Below are 13,609 nucleotides of genomic sequence, written 5' to 3' on the forward strand. Positions count from 1 at the left end.
TCAACCATAGCAAAACTTTCTATAAGTGAGCTATTAGGGGAAGTGTGTCCTCACAGAAATGGAGAATCTCTGCATACTGACCCATGGAGATACCTTTGGACAATCCCCTAAGATTGTTCCTAATAAAAGGGGGTTTCTTGTACCACTTTCTTTACACAGCTAAGCATGATACTATCTAGTACAGCCAAACATTGACATCTTTGCTCACATACAATGCATTTTGCAAGTCAATTCAGGTACCTGGTTTGGAAATCTGATCTCCTCCTGGCTATTGTCAGATGCCAGTAAGGACAAATGGCTGGATATCAAGTAACAGGGTGGATGATAAAGCAAATACAGTACAATCAGCAAGAAACTTGTGTGTTTTTAAAGTAACAAATTTTCTTTCTTGTTATCCATAAATGTCTACCAGATAAAATCTGCCTGTTGGTTTCCATGTTTGTACCTGTAGTGTCCTCATATAAACCCTACTGTCAGCATGATAGGCTTTGTTTTCTGTGGCACTGGCAATGAGAATTAAGCCAGAATTAAGATCAATCTGCTTTCCCTTGGCAGACACCCTGTCCTGGAGGCAGCTATGCTGGTGGGAGAGGTTGCCACTGCCACCTCAGCCATGGCTGTTTGTCACTACCCTGCACACCCACAGAAGCACCTGCGCTGGGAGATGGGGGGAAGGGTAGTAGACAGCGATGGGCATGTGTCAAGCAGGTAGGATATGTTGGAAGGGTTGAATCCTAGACAGAAGCTGAGAAATCACAAGAGGTCAATGACCTTTCATCTTGCCCCAAAGTGCTTTCATGGTAACAGAGGAACAGCTTCATACTCAGTAACTTAAACAGGCAATACAAAGAGTAAATAGAGAATCAAGCAATGGAGATATGACATAGCAAAGTCACATGTAACAGTGATATGAAATATTGGCTGATAAGGTTATAATAATATAAATGAAAATAAGAGGAAATATAAAAATAAGAAAAGGGGAGACTTAAAGAGTAAAGATTATTTCAGAGACCTCTAATACAGGAAGTAAGCATTAAGGCACAATTCTCACCTAGCTCACAAAATTTTCAAGAAGGGCATCATTTGTTACTCCCTAATGTAAGACATCCTAGCCTACAAAGATAATTGCGTATCATTATACCATCTTAGCCAAAATAACTTAAAAATGAGTTTTAGTGGCTAAATGGTACTGAAGCTATTTTTTTCTAATCTTTTGCCCATGGAAAGCCATGACTCATCTCTGTCTTGCACCTCCAATAATTTTTATTTGTCTAGCTTAACCAATGCAAACTGACTTAACTGCCTGTGAATAACTCATGAAAGCTAAATCTCTTGTACTTGTCCCATTCTTTTTCTAATAGCTATCATATACCTATATGACCTATAGCACCATGCACTAGATACCTTATCTAGGTCTACTAAAAGAGATAGGGTTGATATTGATAGGTCTCCAGTGCTCACCTCTGTTGACACAAGCTGTTTGAAGAATGCACTTCTGCTAACACCCTTGCTTACCTACAAAGTCCTGCCTAACAAATACAAATCGTGATGTCCGAACTTCAGAGCAAGCCGAAGGCTGTAGTTCTGCTTTCTTGTTCAGGGAGATGTTTCCCTTGCGCTGTCATTTGACCTTGGTTGTAGGTGTATCCCCTCACTAAATCACTGCTATGAACTTCTTTTTGAAATCACTGTGTTAGAACTTGTTTTGTTGGCTAGCAAAGTTGTCTTTGGTTTGCACCTTCCAATAAAAATGGGTCAGATTCTGCAATTCTTTGTCATATTAAATAGTATTTACTAATATGAAAAAAAATCCCATCAAAGATTGATTTAAGTGGTGGTAAACACATTTAAACACAGTTAAAAACACATTTTTTTAAATGTGAACTAGCCTTTGACTACTTTAAATTTTTGGCCTATGATTTTCAGGGGTGACTCCATAGGTTCCTCTTGGCTTTAATAGCTATTAATTCAATTTTCCAATAATGGTGTTCTGGCCAGTCTAGGCTAATAATAATCAACATAAATAGTAACAGTCCTGCTTCAGAGTTTTGCATTAAGAGAGACTTTCGTTCCTTTTACATAAGCTGCCAGAGGAGTACTGAATTACAACCCAATAGTGTAACACGGTACCTTTTCTAGAATAAGTGGCCCCTCAAAGGGTTAGCACAGTGCTGATTTTGGGAGACTGTGTGGTAAGCCATAAGCCTGTGCTCATTCAACTCTGCTGCACCATTGTGCCTTGGGTTTGAGGGTTTCAGAGGAAAAGTTTGGTGAAAGAGGATTCCTGGGAATGTCAATGTGCACAGTTGTACCTCCACAGCCTTTTCATCCTTCAGAATAAACCAGGACATTTGGCTTTTCTTATGTGGAAATGTTTTGGTTTTTCTTCATAAAACTTTGAACTTTTAAGCACATTTGCCCTGAACACATCCAATTCTTTTGTGCCTGCTGTCAGCAAACATTGCAGTAATAGATGATTGACTATGACAAGCACTCCTTGAAAAAGGAATCTGAGTATCAGATAGACTGAGTTGAAAAGCAATTATTCATTTACTGCTATTGTCCATACTAGAAAGCTAACAGGTGCGCTAATCATGATCATGTTCCTCCAGCCCAGATTTGGGCACAATGATTCAGCTCCTCCTGAGCTTCAGATTCCAAATAGCAGAGCAGACTCCGAACAACATTTAAAAATATATAATAAAGAAAGAATAAAAAGCTCACTCTACTAGATCAAAGAAAGTCAAGAAAAATAATAAAAAACTCCACARCTATATCATCATCAGGAATAGGAACAAAATTCAAAAGAATTGTTTCAGGTATAATTTACAGATGGGGGGGCTAGCACAGGAACTCTTTATCCACCATTCTCAGTAGATTTTATATAAAATCAAATGTAACAACAAGTACCCAGAGCTTCAGCCTGAGCTCTGCCTTGGCTCCCTCAGCCCTTCCACAACCTCTGCAGCACCCCGGCTTCTCTCCCCTGCGAGACCACCTAGCTCTGATCCTGGACTCACATGCAAGGTTTAAAAGCCCACATGCAGAGAGTATGATCAGGAAGTCCTGTAACCCGAATTATCCTAAAAGAAGCCTGCAGCCCTCTACTACCTGCAGTCCATGTACTTTGGAGCCTTTGGGGTAGGGGCTCTGTGGAACATGCGCAGTGAGCCTTTATTCTGCCTCTTAAGACAGTGTCCCAGAGGCAAACAGGAGTCCTCTGCCTGCATTTTTACACTTCCTTTTGCTGTCACCAGCCTACGCAACAGCGTTGACCTCACTGGGACCCACTGTAGCACTAGAGGACACTGCTCCACCAGGTGACAGCAGGCCATACTGAGCTGGCAGTGCATCCACCCCACTGCGCTGTGTCCACACTGGGCTTCTGCTGGCAGGGCTTGCTGTTCCCATGACTCACCATAGCCCAGCTGCCCTTGTTCAGATTGAGTGAGATGATAACCCTTATGACCTGTTTAGGTCCAAATTCTGCTTTCTTTTTGATCTCAGCTGCTTCAAGCTTTGGAGCAAGCTTTTGATCCTGAAGCTACTGAAACCAATGGCATAAATCCTACAGACTTGAGAAAAACAGGACTGTGCCCCTGTGCTTCATAGCTTAGACTTTCTTTAGAAAAGCCCGACACAACCTCAGTCTTGCTCCCTTCAACAGCGGAAATTTCAACCTTGAGAGCAAGTTAGGTTTTTTTGTGAGCAAGAGAAAGTTTAATCTGAGTGCCCACTGTTCCATTCTGTTAAACATATGAGATACTGTGCCTGGCTAAGATAATAAATGAATCTAAGTTGTTGGGTTTAGGTTTTCTTTCAGCTCAATTAATTTATTTGCCAGTTTTCCTTTAAGTTAGAGTTCCTGTATATCAAGGCAGCCACCAAAGTAGCTTTCTCTGAAGGACCACTAAAAAGATAAATGTTTAAAAGGTACCTGTGGTATTGTGAAGGTAGAAAATTATTTCACTGCAGAAGTAATTCAGTAAAAAGTGTTGCTGGCTTTCTCTAAGCACAATATTCTTTTGCATATTGCAGGTCTGAATTTCACTCCGTGTTCAGCCTCCTATACATATGAACACTTGTATTAATCAGGACAGATTTTATACTAGAAACATTCCATTCTCTCATAGTGAGCACTCCCATAAAAACACAACTCTTCAGTAGCGTGTTTAGTGTTAATTTCAAATGAGAGTGACAGATATTAATACTTCATACCTCTGCAGTACTTTTCATCTAAGATCCCAAAGCACTTGCCAAATACCTGTCAATTAATCCTCAAAGTCTGAATCAACCCCCTGGATCCCAACACCCCAAAACTTTGTAAAATCAGTGGTGTGCATGTTTGGGTTTAGTTCAGTTCTGAATCCTGTTGCTGTAACTGGCCTTTTACTCTGCTACAAACTGACCTAAGCCTTCAGATCAGAAATATCATAAATCTGAGAGTATTCAAAAGAAAAATGTGGATGCTGGAGCTAATCTCCATTCACTACATCCAAGTGAAGCTATAACAAAATATAATGAGACACTTTCCGGTATTACCAACATGTGGAAACCTGTGTAATGGGACATGACAGCTGTTTAGCAGCTCACAGACACACAACACAAAAATTTGGGGAGAGAAAGGAAGAATTTCATAATGATAGAAATAGTGGCAGGGTAATTCAGTTTTCAGAATTAGCTTAACTAGGTTTGAATTAGGGCATTTTGCTCTAATAATCATAAGGTAGCATACCTTACTAGCATCATTACCCAATCATCAGATTAGTTACATATTAGGTTGCTCAGTCAAGAAGATTTATCTTTCCAGTTTCTAAATGAACATGTTATTTCTTGGTAATAGGAATGCACCAAAGGCTCCATCCCAGATCATGGCCTTGCTGTGCTGTGTGCTGCATGGATGCACAGTGAAAGACAGCCCCAGACAGTTTATAGTTTAGATAGAGAATATAAATAAAAAGTGAAAGAAAAGGATGGCTTTTACCCTAATTTCACAAGTAACAGCCAAAGGACTGGAGGTTTATGATTTGCACAAAGTTAGAAATCAGCCTGTGCAACAGACAGGAGAACCCTTTTCTGAACTCAGCCCTCAGATATGAAGGCATCCTTATTCCTTTTTGACAAGGTTATCCATAGATACAGTGACTTTTAAGTATATCAATGCAAATATTAACAGAGATGAATTCTGAACTAATAAATGAAAGGTTTTACACTAGGAACTTGACTGAAAGGACCACGAGACCTTTATCCTCTATGGAACCTACCAGCACTTTTTGTTTTTGAGAAAACTGCAATTTTTTGCAGACTGCTAACAAACCAAAATAAGTGTAATAAAGAACAAATAAATTTAATTTGTTATTTGCTCTGAATTATTTGTTCAGGAGTAGCACTTCTGAAGGGCTGCTGAAAGTTTGCCCTTGGTTACTCCCAGCTTACTTGTCTGCAGTTTTTAGCCTTTTCCTCAGAGCAGCTGGCATGATATGTGAGTTGACAGTGATCCCACCGGGCAGCAATAGTCTCCATACCCTGCTGGAGGCAAGATAAAATCATGTGGAATTTTTCTGATAAATAGCAGAGAAATAATGGTGACTCAGCGATTCGTGTCTTGAAACATACAGAAATGCAGAAAACTTCCACAGGACCTCAAGAAATCTTGAGAATTCCTGCTTAAGAAACAGTTCAAAAATCCAGTAAAGTTGGCTGATAATCATCTCAATATATCAGCAAATACAAATCTCCAGGTCCATAAAATAAATTAGTCTGAGACTAGACAGACAAAATATTAATGAAGGCTGCATTTCAAATATTTCATCTAATCCCTTGGATCTCACTGTTTATCTGACACATCTAAGCCTTCTCAGGGCACCTTTGTCCCTGCTTTTTCTTTCTAATTACCCACTCCATCTTTCCCTTCATTCTCCTCATCCCAGCCAGCTCCTTCCCCACCCTCATGCACCCTTTCCCTCCCACCCACCTGCCCACTGGAATTCAACATGGGTCTGCAAGCAGTTCTTTGGGCTGTGACCCCCTCAGTCCTTTCCCTGCTGAACTTCTGCCACATACTGTTTTCAGTCTTGTATTTGCCCAGATCAAAAAGTACTTCAGTTCTATCATCCTTCATGAAACTCCAAGGACATTTTACAGCATTTTAGAAGTAGACATTACAGCATTTTTTTTTATACCTGTCTAAAGTTGCTAGACAGAGAGGAAGAAGTATGATGTGTAGGTGGAAGTTTTATTTGAAGCAGTACGACTGTTTAATGATGGAGAACCAGGTTCATTTAGGATCAGTGACTGGGAGGACAAGCTATCCAATCATTCCTGTATCCCTACAGCATGCACATCTGCTGGTAGCACTTTGGCCCTTTGAGTTGAGAAAAACTGCTAATGGCTGTTGTCCATCCCTTCACCATATCACTACTACATTAAACTAACAAATGACTGCAGGACATTTTCTTTTAGTGAGAAAGCAAAATGAGATAATTTAGCATCAGATGAAAAAAAAAAAATGAAGAAGGGGGCTGTAGTTCCACAGAGACAATCAGCTTTACAAAATTGCCTGGCAGAGCTTGGCACAGCCTTCTGTGGACTAAATGACCACATGCTTCTTTTGGGCAAGCGTTTGCCCTATCACCACGTGCCAGGACATCAGGGAGGAATCGAATATAGTCTCATCAGAGCTTTGGGCATTTGAACTGCTACACAACATATGTGGCTAGATAGTGCTGCCAAGAGACTCTAAATCTTGTTACACCTTTACACCAAGAGTCTAGCCAAAGGTCAGGGCTTTCCAAGGCCAGGAGAAGCCAGTGACAGAAGCCAGATGGATTCAGTGTCAGCTTGCTATTTACAGATCAGGCACACAAAGTCCTTTTCCGCACAGCAGAACACAGCAGAAAGAGAGAGCAGCAGGCTACTTAAGGGACAGGCAACAGGAGCTGGGCTGAAAGCCTCTTTCTTCTGTCTTGCTTTCGCATTTCCCAGTCTATGAGGCCAGATTCAGTAAGCCCTGTAGTGCATAGATGTTCTAAGAGGAAACATCTTAATGTTAATGCTCATGCAGTATCATAAATATCTGCTCCTGTTATCGATGAAATGAGATCCTCCAGGAGTGTGTAAAGGGACCAAGAGTTTCATATATTGTGTGAAGAATATGAAGGAGAAAATGACAGCAAGCTGGTAAATTTTTGTAGTTGATATTCAACTAGATTAAAAAAACAACAAAACAAAACCAAAAAAACCCAAACAAGCTGTAAGTTGCTGGGAGACAGAAACCCATTGGGAAATTGAGTGACACCGCAGCAGATGAAATTTAACTCATATTGAGGCAAGGTAAACTTGTTACCCATACTGATGAACTGSACTCAGGATCATCTGAGGCCAGTGGCTTAGAAGATGTCATCACAAGCTGCTCAGTAAAAATGATTGCCTGATGCAGAGCAGCAGGTGCAGAGACAGCGTGGAGGGCCTTTTAAGAAAACAACAGTGCTGAAAAAAAATCCTCCTAGTTAAAACTATTTGAAAAACAGTACCTGCATGTGGACTGAAACTGTGGTTGAAACCCCAACCTGATTTTCTAGGCATTTATTTCTCTGTGTAGATTCTTTGATTATTAAGAACAAGTCTACACTGTATCCTTTCCCTCAGAGAAGACACAGAAAAGATCTCCTTCCTCTACCCAGCTGGCTATTTTCACAAAAATCATTAAAGAATTAGTACCTTTAAGACCTCTAGCTTTCAATTACATGTGCTTAAAAACTGGCCAGCAGGTTCAAACGCTATTGAAGGGACAACACAGATATTCAGACTCCTGTCCAAACGGCACTGTGACAAGCCCCTTTCCGAAAATGGCAAGCTGAAAGAGGAGGAAGGAGATGATCCCTGGAAGCAAAGCTGGGAAGGATACAGCAAGACTGTTATAGAGCAGTTGTGATCCTAGATGTTGGTTAAGCATAAGAGGAGGAGGTGGGTTAGGATAAGGAGGGAATTCAAGTGGAAGATTCAAAAAATTGTCTCTTGAACCTCAGCTGGTGTAACATGGTGCATGTAGATAGAGATGAAGTATTTCCAGGCAGGACAGAAAAGTAGCTAGCAGAAGCTTAGAAAAGAATAAAGTTCTTCTGATGTTCCTTTTCCTAACCAGGGAGCAGCAAACGAATGTCTGAAGAATGACAGCTGCTTTGTCTTCCTACACAGTAAATGGGAAGAGCTTCCAAATTCACTTCCAGAAGAGAGTCCCCTGCATGTAAAAAATCTGGGGTAAATGGGCCAATGTGTCTGGAGACTTGCCACAGGAGAGCAGGTAGTGTCCACCAACTTGTCATTGCTAAATTAACAACTGTAGCACTAATTACATGAGCTACCATTTGCAAATCACTTTTTCAATGGAGGTTGTACATCCTCAGCAGCCATGATTATGTCAGCACTTCTGAGAGGTCCTGGAGCAGGCCCACTTCACACCTGCAGGTCTCCTCTGTCTCTCAGAGTGAGAGACAACCTGAATGTGAGGCTGTCATTCCTGGAGCACTCTCTGCATTGCAGCACCCTAGCACTAACCAGGAATTACCCCAGCAATTCCAATTTAGTAACAATGGATCGATAATCTACTGCCCTGCTTAAAGCAAAACATCATTAATTAAACAAAAACATTACAAAGAAAAACATAACTTAAAACCACTAAAATGGTAGTTTTAAATAACATTTACAAGGTATATTACTTCTAGCCTCTGAGAAGTCCATCTTTTTTCAGATTTCCTCCAAAAATTGTCCTTTCTTTTTCCCTCCCATTCAGTTAATGTCTTCGTTAGATATCTGTGGTCAAGCAAGTTTCCACTAGCCCACTCCTTTTCTCATAGGGCTTAATTTGCTATTGTCTTTGCAAGGTCATAACCTGATGAAACAAGCCTGCAATTTCCTTGGAGACAAATCTTTAAACCTGATGATTTTGTTCTCCAACCTGGAAAGCTCTTGCATGACTTCTTTCTTCATTCTTTCTCTGGCCTCAGTGGAAGCATAATGAATAACCTCCTGCTCTGGTCTTGTCACAACCTAAAGCCATTGCATTACTGTATTCGTAATGTTATTACAGATCAGCTCCATTTCCATCACACTGTGGCTCCACCACATTGCGCACTATGATGAGCCATGACTCTAAGTAATAGCAGAGCCATTACCACATATGACAGGAGGCCTGGGAATATAAACTGCAATTGATTTCTTTCTGTACTGCAAAAGACAGAAGAGATTTCTCTGAACAGCGAAAGGAGGGTGCTGGCACCACAAGGATCCAGAATGCTCTTCTAGTCCAAGTCCGGAGACGTTAGGTGCTCTGAGGCTCAGTCTCTCTGTACGGCTCTCCTGTGTGTGTTCCGCAGGCAACCATTTTCAATTCTTGTGGTCAGGGTCCAGTGGGCTGAGTCCTGCCCCAAGACAAGCAGGAGAGAGCTATCAACTCAATTTGACATTACTGCGAATGGATTTTTTGTTATATTTAAGCCTCTGAGAACAGTATTACATGTGAATATACAGAATAAATTTCAGCAAGAGGGAAGCCGTGACACACAGCTGCAAATATTGCTTTTGAACGGGGTGATAATTACCCGGACTAGATCACAAGCTTCTGGTAGAGCAAAATCATATTTTTATGTTTTATTGTTGACAGCTATTACACTAATACTCTAAGTGACACTAGTTTTAACTCCCTGAATAATTACACAAAATGTGTGACACTAACTGACCTTGTTTATGTTATGGCCTTTATTGATAGAAAGGCAACGAATGTGCCTACTTGTGTAAACACAAGCAATATTCTTGAATTTTGAGAAGTGTTACTCAGGTGATCAAATATTATATTGAGAAGAGATATATAAGTACTGTCAAGGCGTAAGCAGGTTATAGTACTCTTTACCTGTGCAATTAGTCCAGGCATATGTAGTGGTTTTAACAAAGCCTGCTGCAAATCCTCTGCAAATAGATTTCACAAATGTAATTTTCTAAGACCCAGACACCAAGGCCGGAATTTCTTGACCAAGAATGAGTTAATTTTGATCATCTCCCTGAACACAGGAATGCTGTTTTTATTTTAGCACATGCCATTTCTCCCAGTGTACAATTACTGGATATTGTCTTTCTGCATGAAGCTCCCACTGACATAGAATAAGGCTGGTTTGAATCCTTTGGACACTGGCTGAGCAAGAGGAAGAAGCATTGTGACTCTGAATGGAAACATCTGGGGGATTATCTACAGAATAGTAGGAGTTTATTCTTTTTTTTCGCCATTTTTAAACTGGATTCTGTGGCAGCTCATCAATAAAATACCTTTCTAAAAAGGGCAAATCCCCCAAAGATAGCCTCAGGCTGTGTATATCTGCTCTCTCTGCTCTTCTGGGCACAAGATAGGCTGATCTGGGCACCATATAGCTATGCTAGGGTAATACAGTGGCTGAGCTAATTAGCCCTGGGGGGATCAGGATGGATTAGCTTGAGCACAGGGCAGTGCTTTGAGACTAGAGCCAGCATTTAGGCAGAACAGAGGTAGCACGAAGCAGAGCCGTGGCCAGCAGTGACAGCCACAACTGCATCTGGCAAAGGATTGATTCCTCATAGCTGTTATACTGCTGCACTCAGAGACAGACATTTCTCAATAGCCACAAGTGCTGTTGATTTCAGAAATAAGGGACATATATCAAAAGGCTAAAAGATAAGCCAAAGCCTTGCCGCTGAATTCTTGCCCACAGGGGCAAGACCAGTAAAGTCTTCGGTAAAGTCTCTCTGTCGTGCACACTCGCATACTCAGGCTAGCTGCAACCTAAATGGCAGCTGCAATATCCACAGCTACATCAGTGATGAGAGCACACAGCAGCGTTGGCCAGTGTTAAAGCACTTTTAGTCCCTCCAGTAAATGTGTGTTTTTGCACAGATGTGTGGACACAGACACGCACATGCCCATGCCATTAAGGAATGCAGCTGCTACCCAGCTTTTTCTTGGCAGAGCTCTGGGCATGGTGTCAGCCAAGAAAAATTTCACATTTACAGGAAAACCCACKGCTGTTCTCACCCTGTTACACAGTAAATCAGTGTTGCACAATGAATGTTGACACAATAATTCTCAGAGGAATTTCACAGACAAAACAACCATGTGTTCAGGACTGCTAACAAAATAAACCTGGATTTTACATATATCTACTCAGAAATGATTCTCTAGCAAACTAAACCTAGAAAAATAAAGATATGAATATCAGAAATCATCTTATATCATCATGTATTGTACTTTGCAGGTTTATCTTAGAGGATCTGAAAGAAAACAGAGAGTATTGCTTGGGGTTTCAGTCAATATTTAAGACAGACCTTAGCTGCTCAAAACTTGCCAACCCCACTAAGGTCCCAGATGACTGAAACATTACTGTTAAGTTTCATCTATACTTCAAAACCTGGAACACTTCTCTGGCCCTGAACACTGACCCTTTGGGCTGTTGTCTGTCCCCAGTGCACGCTGAAGAATTTCAAAACAGATATTCGTGTGCAATAAAGTAAACTTGAGCTAGGAGTCCCTGGGAAAGAGCAAATAACCAATGTTTACAGCAGTAATCAAAACTGGCCAGGCCTCATATTACGGCCCCAGGGGCAAAGGGGTATGGGGCAGTTCACATCCAGCCAGCTAAGCCTCCCACCCCAAAACCTCCAAAAAAGAGTGGCTTTATTTGTCCTACTGGAAATAGTCTTTGGCCCACGCTAGCTGTTGAATTGTGCCCAAATGTTGCCTGGGGAAGGACTAGCTGGCACAGGCCAAAAACTTTGTTAATAAATCAACAGGAGGGAAAATCATGTGCCCTCTCCTCAAGCCCATCCCTATGGACAGTTACAGACCAGCTGCTTTGCTGCACAGCATCTGAACGCCTTTCTGAAATACAGGTAAATGGGCTTTACTGTCTCCTCAACCCACCTAATCAGTTTTAATCCCCGCGAGTGGTTTTTGACGCCTGGACCACAATCTGACCAGGGACGGAAGTCTCCAGGCTGGTATTGGAGAGGCCCCACTTGCTCGTTAGGGGCCCCAAATCCCCAGCTGGCGCACAGTTACCTGCAATCACTTTTATGCAACAGCTTTCGTATTTGATTTGCCTGAAAAGCAAGATACGACCACAGGAAAATCAAGGCCCTCTTACCAGTCACGCTATTTACACGATGCTCGCAGGAGGATCCCGCAGGGGCACGCGAGGGGAGACGAGCGTTGCTGTTTTAGCAGATCCTGACCAGCGGGGGCTGCTGGAGGGAGAAAGCCCTGGCAGCCGGGCTTCGTTCTGTGCAAAGAAAATACGAGCAGCCTGCGCTTGCTTACACATTTGCCTGTCCTAACTAGCTCCTTAAGGCTTTACCTTGCCGTTAGGGCATCCCGCGCAGGCTGGCGGCTCCCGGGGCCGGTCTGGGGCCCATGGGGCAGGGCCTGGCCTGGCCGCAGGGCCTGGCCTGGCCGCAGGGCCTGTCCCACCACCCCAAGGGCGGCCCCAGTCCCAGCCCCGGGCACCGCCGCAGGAATGGGAACGGGGTCCCGTGGCCGAGGCCACGGCGGGGCTGGAGCCAGCACCACTGCCCGGGGTGGCCGGGGCAGGGAGGCCTGGGGGTGCCCGCGGGGCCGGACGCGTGAGATGCCTCCTATGCTTTGAGTAAATGATTTTGTTTGTCACCTCAACGTTCTGCTGGGTGAAGGCTCTTCTGCCTCGAGAGTTTTGGGAGCAACAATTTCCCAAAGCAGAACGGCAATTCGAGTGTACACCTCCCTGTGATAATTTCTTGGTTACTTTGAAGCCTGGGGGTGTCAGATTGAGGACTTCTTGACTCTCAGCACAGGGCACAAGGGGGCTCTAGGGAGGAAAAAAGAAAAAGAAAAAAAAAAGGCAATCGGGCTTCATCTAAAGAGCAACATGTTAACATCGTTTTTCCTCTGCTCTGTTCATTCTGTTATTGGAGGTCTTTGACCAGCTGGACCACAACCCCCATGGGTAACACTCACCATAGCTCCCCAGCTGCTCTCAGGTGCTTTGCCCAGCGGGATAAAATGCACTAAAATAACCCCATCCACAGTTTGATGGTGGCTGACTATATCAAATAAAGATATATTCATTGTATTCCACCCACGGATGATTAATGCTCTGCTAATATCAACTGTTTCTGATTCATAGGGCATGCAGCATAAAGGCAACACAAGCGCCTCATTTAGCACTCAGTACCATTTTGGGAACCAGGCCTCTAACCTTGTGTTGTTACAGCTTATCACAGCTTTGGTTCTTTTGGGACGTAGCACAAAACACTTCCAAATATTCCTGAAAAGGGCCAATATAGATAGCTCTAATTTGAAAGACAAACAATCCAGTGCTGGAAAATAAACAAATAAGCATTAGGAACTTATGCATGAGTGCATATATTCACATATATATGTATGTGTGTATATATCTGTGTGCCTGTGTGTGTTTATATACACATACGTATTCAGTTTTAAAAAGAGAAGAGGTAGGATTTATTTCACTCAACTTTAGACATCTATAGCATAACTATTCATATCTGGCCTAGCCACCCCAAGCTCCCTTCACAGCCAACAGACGAAGATAGGCAT

The sequence above is a fragment of the Apteryx rowi genome, unplaced genomic scaffold (assembly GCF_003343035.1).
Source record: "Apteryx rowi isolate R43461 unplaced genomic scaffold, aptRow1 scaffold_143, whole genome shotgun sequence".
In the NCBI taxonomy this organism is placed as follows: Eukaryota; Metazoa; Chordata; class Aves; order Apterygiformes; family Apterygidae; genus Apteryx; species Apteryx rowi.